The sequence below is a fragment of the Rattus norvegicus genome, chromosome 19, assembly GCF_036323735.1.
Source record: "Rattus norvegicus strain BN/NHsdMcwi chromosome 19, GRCr8, whole genome shotgun sequence".
Lineage (NCBI taxonomy): Eukaryota > Metazoa > Chordata > Mammalia > Rodentia > Muridae > Rattus > Rattus norvegicus.
The window spans coordinates 27,395,455-27,407,176 of NC_086037.1; the positions used below are offsets into that span (position 1 = coordinate 27,395,455).

The 11,722-nt window shown below is 42.9% G+C and overlaps 1 non-coding gene across 1 annotated transcript; it reads left to right on the plus strand.

The window, feature by feature from the left end:
* The first annotated feature begins 10,393 nt into the window (after window positions 1-10,393).
* LOC134483732 (U2 spliceosomal RNA) lies at window positions 10,394-10,581 on the plus strand. Its single transcript, XR_010060615.1, has one exon. It is a non-coding gene; the product is annotated as a U2 spliceosomal RNA (small nuclear RNA).
* The last annotated feature ends 1,141 nt before the right edge of the window (window positions 10,582-11,722 follow it).

Consider the following 11,722-nt stretch of genomic DNA (forward strand, 5'->3'; position numbering starts at 1 on the left):
CAAACAAATATCGCTGTAACTCCTTGCACTCCTGCTTCAATGTGACCAACTTCTTCTTCATACATGCCTGGTCCATCAGGAGCCGGCTGTGCAGGTTGCTGGAAACACACTCTGCATAGTAAGATCCTGTAGCCTCTTCCTCCCATTCCAACTGCCAAATCCCACAAACTCCACCAGGACCCAGATACCCATAAAGACTTCATAGAATACATCTCCATACATGTAAGGCTGCTCCACAAACAGCAAACGGCCAATCCAGGGAAGAATAAATTGTTTCTGTGACCCAAGCACCTAACAGTCCATGTCTCTCCAAAAGAACAAGGGATCTACAACTATCCATGAAAGCCCAATGCATCGGGGCAACATCAATTAGTAGGCAGTAAAAAACCGCAAGAGGACAGTAGAACCAAGGGAGGTCATGCTAACCATGTGGTCCACACATTGAGCTTTGTTAAACCTGATATGACCCCAGAGGCCCAGGTCGGCCTAATAACACTCTGATGCCTGAATCAGTATAGTTCTATCCAGAGCCTTCTAAAGATGCATAGACACTGTGCTGAGAAGTCACAGTCTCTTATGGAACTGAAACTGAGTCCAAAAGACCCACGGCACAGTGATATTTAAACAGCAGAAGACATGGACCCAGAGCTGCAGGCTCTCCAGTCCAGAACAAAGAGAGGCAGCAATGGCCATTCCACAAGTGATGGGCCCTTCTGACCAGTACTTACCGATAGAAGTTAATCTCCTTCTTGAGCTCCTGAAATTTCTCACGATGTTCAATGTTCTTTGTGTCTAAGTTGTGCAGTAATGAAATGACCTCTTTCTCCTTTATCTTCAAGTTTTCATAAAATGGATTTGGCCTGAAGTAGGGGCTGGCCCCAGGAAGATAGAACCCAATGAACATCGAGGTTTAGGACTATATGAACTCAGTCTGTGTCCTGTACTACCCCAGCCCTGGAAGGACACTTTCTGAATTCTACATATTTGGATCTTCTTCAGCTTCAGAAACTTGGAATTGTGTGCCCAGGACAACAGAAGCTAAGCACCCAGATAAAGGGTTCCCTGGCTCACTTTTTTGAATCAGGAGGGCTGGATCTGCATTCAAACCTGTTATGCTGTCAAGAGCCTAGGCCACAGAGCTTACCCAACCACACACACACACACACACACACACAAACACACACACACACACATCCAGAAACCTCTGATTTCATTTTTCCTGTTTTGACAAGTGGAATGCTACAAGCCGAATAACTAATATTCTAGAGGCAGACAGTACACATAATTCTGGAGATAAGACCAGATATTGCCACAAACTTATAATCTGCCCAAGGCATACAAGTGTATAGACAAATGTGACCACACAGGCAAAGAACTGTACTGTTGAAAGTGGGGCTTCCAAAATAAAGCACTTACACCTCCATGAAACTATTATACAGGTATATCCTGAGGTCAAAAAACAGACCCCTAAATTCCAAGGGACAGGGGACATAGAAACATATAAAAGTTGTACATATGCATGCAGACCTGTGAACACACAGACACACAAACTGGGACACACCCACAAGAAAAGAAAAGTAAACAGACTCAGAGAATGAGAAAGAGAGACAAATATGGAAAGAGCACAATGAGAATCAGTAGAAATGTATGCACCATTACTGTCTCAGTGTTTAAGGCACACAGACAAGAAGGAACAGGCCTGAGCCTCAGGCCTTCTAGTTAAGCATGGAGATGAACAATGTGGGACCTGTTACCTAAGGGTGCTGCCATGAGATGATAGCGTTCAGTCACCTTCCTAGCAAGTACAAACACTGTCCACAAACTCACAGCACCTAGAACCTTGCAAACTGCCACCTGTCAAGGGCTTTCCAATTGTACACTGGGAACTCATGCTCCAGTGACGTTATCCCTGAATTCTTCACTCAGATCACAAGTTCAGATTTTCAACAGGTGGAATCAGAGAGTCCATTTCCAAACTCACTCCTCACTAAGGGTCAGGTTCTGAATCTCCTCTCTATGGGAGATGAGGTTTAGAACAAGGTCGTTTGTTTGGAGCAATGCATACCTCTTGCTCATGGATCCACCTGTCACATAAAGGAGGCGATCTGTCAGCTCATTTCTCTCCTTGGTAGTTAGCTCCAGTTCTCTATTCAGCCTCTCCTCTTCCTCGTTGGCCTGCACCTTGTTTAGGACATTTTCAGGGGATGACGTCTGTCTGCAGGCCTCTGTAGGTAGAATAACACAAGTGAACCCACATGGGGCGAATGCATAGAGCATACACAGACCACAGTGAGGTCCAAACAGGAGAACATGCTTGGAAGCCAGTGTCACTGCAAGGAGTTTGGTCTATGAGTAAGAGGCATCCTAAGTGGATCACAGTTCCCCCACTACTATATAGAGACCAAGAGATGTAAGCAGCCAGGTGTTCCCTATGCCTGCCCACACAGGCTTACAAGTACCAGAGAGATGCCTTCTCCAGGATTATTATCAGGTACGCAGGCTACAACCTGGTTTCAGGACCCTCACCCCTCTGGTTTCAGAAGTCAGATCATCAATTCAGCATCCACAATGAATTGATTGATCAGGGATACTCAGATATCCTACACTGTTACTCTCGTCCAATAACTTTGCATTAAAAATTCATGTAGGGGGAGGACATGGTCAACAGACTTATTAATTCCCCCTACTGAAATGACAAATGCCCCAGAAGTGCCAGTAGGTTACAGGCTCTTTCTCTACCTGCCCCATATAGTTGGCTACTGTAGAAAAATATCTGCCACACAGAACCTCTAATGTATGAAGGTAAGATTGGTCCCGTCAGCCAGAGGTAGTCAGAGGAGTTCTAAGAATATAAGGTCATAGCCAGGAGCACAATTCTCTCCCTCTTACTACTGTCAGATAGTCACTGAATTTAAAGAAGCAATGAAAGTGAAGTACATTGATGCCCTGTTTAATTCAGAAAAGTTATACCCTCCATGACTACTTATGGTGTTATTATATCAATTTAACATACTGAATGCACTGTAAAAGTAAAGACTAGAAGTTCACCCAATAATAGCATAGGCATTGCCATATCCTCCATGTGGTTATGGAGAAAATAATGATGTGAAAACCTTGACTTTCAGGAATTGTGATAATCATGGAATTCAATATCTGTGGAGATGTTCCAGTGGTTGTGGCCCATTGCTATAAAGGCCAGGTGAAGGCCCCCACACTCACTCCTGACAGGAAGCTCAACATACACTGCCCAGAACTTACTCCACATTCCCCATGTCCTGTGTCCATCATTACCTTTAGGTTTCGTTTGCTTCACTCTAGACTCTTCTCTATCAACATCAACTCTCCCAAAGCGCCTGAGAAGACGGGCAAACATGCCTGTGGATATATCCTTTGGACACTAAGAGAAAAAGTAGGGAATTGGTTGTCACAACGATACTGGTGACATCACAGGGATTCCAAGGTCTCTCTAGGAGACAATAGAATGTCCACGAAGGGACGGCTGATGTCATGGATAACGGACTTTACCTCCCTGCTAATGTTCTCCCTGTACTGAGCAAAAGCTGATGGACCCTTTTCAGGGGACTTCCCTGTGGCATAGCCACTGAGCACCACATGCTTCCAAAGCCAAATTTGGCTATAGGCTTGATTGGAAAAACCTAAGTCATTGCTATGTATCTAAATGAGTGCTTCCTCCCCAATCCCTGCACAGAAATGTTTCATCCTACCTCAAATTCTCCTCAGTCAGCAATATTACCCATTAAAGATTACTGAGAAATCACACCAGTTCCTATAAGTAGCCAAAGAGGTCTCCTGTCTCATGATGTGCAGGTGCATGAAATCACGCCCAGAAATAGCCTGTAGGGTAGGTTGCAATGTGGGTGTGTGTTATAGGTACAACCTGAAGCTTTGTGCTTAACATTTGACAGTTGCCACCAGATTCCTTAGGAGAAAGAATTGCATTCATTATGGTCCTGGCAACAATGTGGTGATCTGTTAGCAGAGGAAACTGAAATATTGGATCCACCAGTGAATGCACCCTCAGGCTGAGTGTGGGGCTCTCCTCTTTGCACTTAAGTTACCAAAGTAGGATTGCTTACAGGCCTCTCTAAGCTATAACGTGTGATTTCATCTGAAAAATAAAATAGTCAGCAAATGTGGGGGGGGGGGGATGCAGCCAAAGGAGTAGGACAAGCCTAGAGATATAACTCAGTGGACAGAGTAAGAAACAAGCATCTTCACTCCTGTTTCATGGATCACCCTACAAAACACAAAAGCATCTATCCTACTAAAAAAAAAAAAAAACAGTTATTTTAATGAATGCATACACTAATACTGTTTACAGTATTAGTGGCAAAGCTCAGATTTTGGGGGCAGATCCATGACTTGAACTATCTTCCTGACAACATATAAAGCAATAAATAAATAAATAAATAATAAATAAATAAATAAATAAGAAAAAAACACAAAAATAAAAAACACAAAAAGCACAAGCCTCTCATGTGAAGTTACAGAAGAGTGATCCAGTGGTCACTTCTGACCAGGCCATTTTAGCTATGACAGTGCATAGTGACCCTTAATTTGATGGGTCCTATATAAAGCTTTGTGCAATATTGTCATTTTAACAAACCTCATCCAGAACATACATAACGACACAGGATATGATTGCCATGTCCTTGCTGTGTATCAAGTTATTTTTCTGTGTCCTTGATTGTCAGGCATATTACAGCAACAATCTGAGATGGCTGGTAGACTTGGAAGAAAGTGGATATGAAAGATCTCCGTTAGATATCAGTACAGCCATTTCTTAAGCATGAGAATCTTTTAAGCTGGCCCTCGTTTAGCCCCTAGACGTTAGACAATAGACCAGAAAGTACAGAAAGCACATTCCCACCCACTCTCTAGGAAGCTGCCCGACCATAAGAACAGAGGGTATAGAACATATTTATTGCAGGGCAATTACAAGACAGGAAACATCTCTGGGAAGCTGACTGACCACTATAGAAGTGAGATATCCTTGGTACTGAATGCAGCTGTGCTATAGGCTGACATCGCTATAGCCTTGTCCTGGGAACTCCAGAAGGGAAACACCTGCCAAGACAGATATCCTTGGTCCTTGTCCTGGGAACCCCAGGATAAGAAAATATATATCAAGTCAGACGTCCTTCCTACTGAAATAGCTACATTGATGTGGTTACGGCCTTATCCCAGGACGAGAAACATCTGCCTAGGTATTCTTGGCACCGAAATAGCTGAGCTAATGAAACTGTGTGATCGTAAATGACTGTTTAAACTGTACATTTCTGTTGTTCGAGGCTCCTCACATCCCTCCTGCGTGTGGACCATGTCGAGCCCCAGTGCATTGGTATCCCAAAGTAAACCTCTTGTCTTTACATCAAGACTGAGTCCTGTGTGTTCATGGGGTGGTGATTGTCCTCAGGACTGGAGCGAGAGTCTCCTCTGTCTGAGGGTCTTTCAGATAAAGCTATAGTTGTGGGTTACACACCTCAATTCTCATTGGCTAATGCTGTCCTCACAGTCCTTGGAGGCCCCTTTGTAAGACTACCTGTTGGAAAGTAGAAGCAGCTTTATTTGAGCTCAAAGTGAACCTGACGAGCAGCGTAGAGAACAAGATGGGGTAATTGAGAACCTGTCTAAAACCAGCACAGAAACCCACCCTTCATTCAAAGTATTATCTACCAATTCATGAATTTTTACCATTCTCTGCCAAACAGTCTTTCATTCAGGAAAGGTAGAAAAAAAACTGGAAATGATCTTTGTATTCTAAGGACCTTGATCTGTCTTTCCTTAGGTCCACGTTAAGAACAAATGAAATGGGTATCACCATCTGAACAACTTAGTATCACCTACTCAGCATTTCTAGCCTAATACTGTGCCTATGGCAATCTCAAGCTTCCCTGAGTGTTGCTGCCCCAGCAAGAAGAATGAAGAACTGAGGTCAAACCCCAGTGAACCTTTCATGGGTTAGAAGAAAGCCATCAGAGATACTGCACTTCTTTGTCCTTAGATTAAATCAAGATGATACAACGTGAATCTATTGGGCTATTCAACTATACATCTTCCTCACAAACCCACCTATCTGAGTTCATTGCTTGGCAGAATTCATGCCCCACCATCCTAGATATTTCTTGATTCATTGCTGCCAAGGGCCAGGTTTCCTGAGTTTTGTTTTTTATAGAATTGGGTGTAGTCCATCATAGTTGCCCTCTGTAAGAAATGACAAATATCTATAATAACTGACCACACTGTACTTGTGTATACAAGTACAGTAGTGGAAAATTCAGCATAACTGAGGAGTGGGAAATCACCACTGTGTCCTGGCCTTTCTCTGCCCATATCACAGCTCACAGGCGGCTGGGGCAAACCTTGAGTTCCTCTGTAGAAACAGAGTGAGGTTGAATGGACACTGAGCAGGCAGAGAAACACAGCTGAGGCAACTCAATTCCAGCAACAAATGCATTATTTGTTTCCCATCTTAACAGCTCCTTTTGAGGACTTGTCCCCACACCTAGCTTAAACACAGCATTTTCATACATGCCCGCCTGCTATTTCATATTGTTGCTGTAATATGCCTCCACATCATAGATTTCAAAAAAATATATACCTAACACTGAGAAGGGTGATGCTTGTCAACAGCTAGTGCGTTGGGGGCCCAGGTACGGTCACAAATAACCAGGACACAGGGGATGCAGAGCAAAGGCAGATGCAACTGCATGCAGCTACAAGCTTATTAACCCTTATATAGGCATGAATATGCATTACCTCACATTCCCTTTTGGCAAGATATAATAAGGTCGTTATTCCCATGATACCAGGAACGACTGAGGCAAGACTGGGCAAAGAAGTGAGAGTAAGCTAAGGCTTCTCCTTAAAATATCTGTATAGCAAATCACCCCTCTTCCTAGTATCACAATCTACTTGTCATAACCCAGAGAGCATGAGAGCTGCTTCCACAAAAAACAGACACAGTACAGCATAGTGTAAGGTAAAGTGAGAAAAACATTTCCTTCTCAAGGGCAGCGTTCCAGCCCCTGCTTGCATCTCTCAGCCATCTTTCCTTGATCCTGTCTGGGAAGTGTATCTCAGTGACTCCACAATTTCTCTCTTTGTCCTTTTGTTTTAAAAGTAACACTTTCTATAACATAGCTAATTGTCCTTGAAGGGGTTTAATCATGCAAAAAGAAAGCAATATAATATATAATGTATGCAACCTTTAATGAGTGTATCTATTTTCTTAGGGGTATTATTCAGATACCTTCCCAGATCTGGATTTAACTTTGGTAATTGTTATCTGTCTACAAAATCAACAATATCGAATAAATATTCCAGTTTTCTGGCGTAAAGTCCTCGGGAGTAAGAACTAATGATTTTGGAATTTGCTCGGTGTCTATTGTTATGTCCCTCATTTCATTTCTGATTTTTAATTCATGTATTGTCTCTCTTGTGCATTGTTAGTTTGAGGAAGGGGTTGTCTCTCTTGTGGATCTTCTCAAAAAAAAAAAAAGAGGAAGAAAAGAAAAAGACAGCTCTTGCTTTCCTTGACTTTGTATTTTTCTCTTTGTTTCTAAAGGCTTGATTTCAACCCTGAGTTTACTCCTTTCATCAGATCCTACCAGACTCTCTATGGGATGAGGCTTTGCCTCACTTGGTAACAGCAGCATGGAAAAAATGAAGCTTCTGCTGATCTCTGTTGTGGTGTTGCACATCACAATCTCACCAAAAACCATGCATAGCCTGGTTTTAGGCTCTATTAAAGCAGCCCAGTATTTCAGTGTTACCTGCAAGGTGCCATGGAACGGTAGTAACATAATTCTGCATGCACATCGACAGGTTTCTCCACGGTCTTCTGGGTCATTTGATAATAATTTATAGTGAGTTCATGGATGAACACACACACACACACACACACACACACACTTTACTTACATGGTGCATATTCTTTGCACACCAAAAAGAAAGTGAGAATTACTGAAAATGCACCAATAGTGCAATCGAAGGAGGGAGCTGTGGGGAAGCTGGGGCTTAGAGTTACTTAAAAGACTGGATGCAGATTCTCCTTCTATTGGAGGAGAAACTTGATAGACAATGTGGTTCTTTATTTTCTTTCTCTAGAGCACACAGGACTAGGGTGGCAGCTAGGGCTTTGAGCATGTTTGGCAAGTACTGTAGCACTGAATTAAATCCTAGGGCTGGAACCCTATTAATCATCTACAACAATTACAGGGCAGGCTGGATGACGACACTCAGCTGACAATGTGGACATCTCAACACAGTCACTGGACAATGGCTGACACACTTGTCTGAAGACTGGAAATGTTTCTCGATCTTGGAGAGGAAAGAAGGACCCTCCAACTACACAGTCCTCTAAGGAAGTTTATTCAGGTGAGGGATGACAGGGACTGTTTTGTCTCATGTCACACATGTCAGTAGAAAATATCCTAGGTATTGGATGCCGCTGTTAGCATTAACAGAACAAAGCCCATAGTGTTGGGAAGGATAATAAATTATGAGTAGGATTAGAAAACCCCAAGCCTCTTCCAGGTTCTAGGAGAGCAAAAAAAAAAAAAAAAAAAAAAATACCACGAAATACAGCATTAATGTGATAGTTTGGTTAAATCTAGTTACTAGTTTCTATTGTGATACCTATTGTCAGTGCCTGTGCCAACAGTGTGTGAATATCAGGTGTAGGTTTGTGGGGTTGAAAGAAAACACTTACACGGGTCACCCCTTTTTAGCGAGTGCCACCAAGGCTTTACTGAGATCTCCTTATATACCAAAGGCAAAAGCCGTGGAAAATCAACAAGGCAGGTGAAAATCCCCAAACAGGAAAATAGGACAAGTCTGTGTGGTGAAAGTTCCAGCCCAATCAGGGGCATAAACAGCTTCTTAAAAACAAGAAGCAGGAAAGCTCAGTGGGGAGGAAGGGTGCCATGGAAAATCCCAGCCCCAAATCAGGGGCTAAGAGCAGCTGTCAAAGGTGTAAACAATTTCTTCCTATAGCAGGCTGAAAGGCTCAGTGAGGGGGGAGGGAAACACCAAGGTAGGGCCCAACAGGAGCCTTCAATGGTGGCTCTAATGTTTCACTTTCCTATGCCAACTGGCCTCCACACTGTTTCTAGCACCATAATGATTTCAAGTCTTCCTCCTAAGGAATTTTGTGGCAACCGTTGAATGCTAAGCACAAGGCTTCATGAGTGTTCCCCTAACACACATCCACATTGCAACCTTCCATGCAGGCTATTTCTTGATGTGATTTCAAGCACCTGTACATAATAAGACAGGAGAACATTTTGACTGCATATTCAAACTGGTATTATTTCTCAGGAATTTTTAATGGCTAATATTGGTGAAGAAGGATAATTTGAGTTAGGATGAGACATTTTTGGGCAGGATTTGGAAGGAAACATTCATTTAGATGCATAGGAATTACTAAGGTTTTTATAATCAAGCCTAGAGGAAAATTTGGCTTTGGAAGAAGGAGATGCTCAGTGGCTCTGCCCCGGGAAAGTCTCCTGGAAAGGCCACCTCAGCTTATGCTCAGTACAGGGAGAACATTAGCAGGGAGGCAAAGTCTGCTCCCCATGACATCTGCTGTCCCTTCTTGGACATTCTATTGTCTCCTACAGAGTACTTGGCGTCCTCTGTCACCAATGTTGTAGTGACAACCAGTGCCCTAGTTTCTCTCAGTCCGAGTCTGGCAGATACATCCTAAGACATGTTTTCCAGTCTTAGAAGTGTTTTGGGAGGGGCGAATGTCAATTGTGGAGAGACTAGGGTGAAGGAGTCTGACCTTTCGTCTCACAGAAATGATGGACAAAGAAAGTGGTTCTGGGGAATGTGGAGTAAGTTCTGGGCAGTGTCTTTTGAGCTTTCTGTGGAGGTGGGGTGGGGGGAGGGATGGTGGGGGTCCTGCAAGCTTAAGCTGACCTTTCTAGCAATTGGCCACAACAACTGGAGCATCTGCAAAGGAATTGAATTTCCATGAATATCACAATTCCTGAAAGTCATGGATTTCAGAACATTAATTTTCCCATCCCCAAAGAAAGGATATGGTAAGGCCAATGCTACTATTCTGTGAACTTCTGGCCTTTACTTTTAAAGTTGATTTGTGGCTTGTTTTTTGTTTGTTTATTTATTTATTTAGTGGGTAATATTATTTATTGCCAAAGTCAAACATCTGGGTTACATCCTGGGACCCACATGACAGAAGGAGAGAAATGGCTCCTGAAAGTTGTTTGGTCATGTGCTGCACACACACATACACACACACACACACACACACACACACACACATACACACACACACAGACAGACACTCATACTCATACTCTCACTCATACACACACAAACTTTAAAGCAATAGTAATTTTTCTTAATAGCTTCTCAGCCTTTTGGCTAAGATCAAGTGTAGTAATTTTTCTTAGAGTCTGATATAATTGGTTCTAATACAAAGACAGCCTGAGTGTAGTTACTATATAATTAAATAGTACTCATGCTCTCAGGCAAAGAGTTTAAAGTTTATAGGTACCTAATAAACTCGCATTGGGACATATAAAGAACATTTAAATGTTCAGCAGAAATACAAAGAACAACTAATTTAATTTGTTAAAAGTGAAAGCTTATACATTTCTGAAGGTTTTTATGCTGGTTTTATTATACATGTAACTATGAAAAGAAAACATACATACTTGATCAATGAAATGAGGAAGAGTGATTTAATGAACAGAAAAGTGGATGGTACTTCAAAATTTCCATGATTACATATTATCTATTTAATTCCCTCCACAATAGCAAGAAACGGACATTATTATTTATGCGACATTACAGATACATAAACCGAGAAAATATTGTTTGGCCTGATTTTCTGAGCTTTTTAAAGGTTTAGTTAATTGACAGAGCTGTGCTTTAAAATTAGGGTCCATATTCTTCTGTTTTAAATGTGTGACACTTTTCTCTTTTTTTCTCCATCTTTATTAAATTGGGTATTTCTTATTTACATTTCAATTGTTATTACCTTTCTGGGTTTCCAGGCAAACATCCCCCTAACCCCTCCCCCTCCCCTTCTCTATTGGTGTCCCCTCCCCATCCTCCTCCCATTGCCACCCTCCCCCCCCAACAAGCCCCTTCACTGGGGGTTCACTCTTGGCAGGACCAAGGGCTTCCCTTTTATTTCTAGTGGGTGCTGCTCTCCCTGCTCCGTGGGAAGTGGATGGGGGGAAGGCCCGGGCCTGAGGTGAGTTGGAACTGGGGTAGAAAGGCATAGGGCCTCCTAGGTGAGAATGCCAAACCACCACTGCTGCTGCAGCCACCATGGAGAAGCCCTTGTTCCTGCTGCAGGGAGGAGAGTCTGGTGCCCACAAGATGGCTGAAGGGGAGCTGAGAGTGGACAGCTTCATCACCCGCCTGCTGGAGGTATGAGGATATCGTCCGGGAAAAATTGTGCAGATGACTGGAGCAGAAGTCCGAGGGCTGTGTATCATGTCTCGTGAAATCTTTCTTAGCCAGCCAACAGCTGTGAACACAGGTTTCTTTTGGAGAGCAGGCCTGTGCAGGCCCAGAACCTAGGTGGGACAGTTCAAGCTACCCTTTTTCCATGGCCAATCTCAGATCATATTCAGAAAGTATTTCTTGGGCTAAAGAGAAGGCTTAGTGGTTAAGAGCACTGACAGCTCTTCCAGAGGTCCTGAGTTCAAATCCCAGCAAC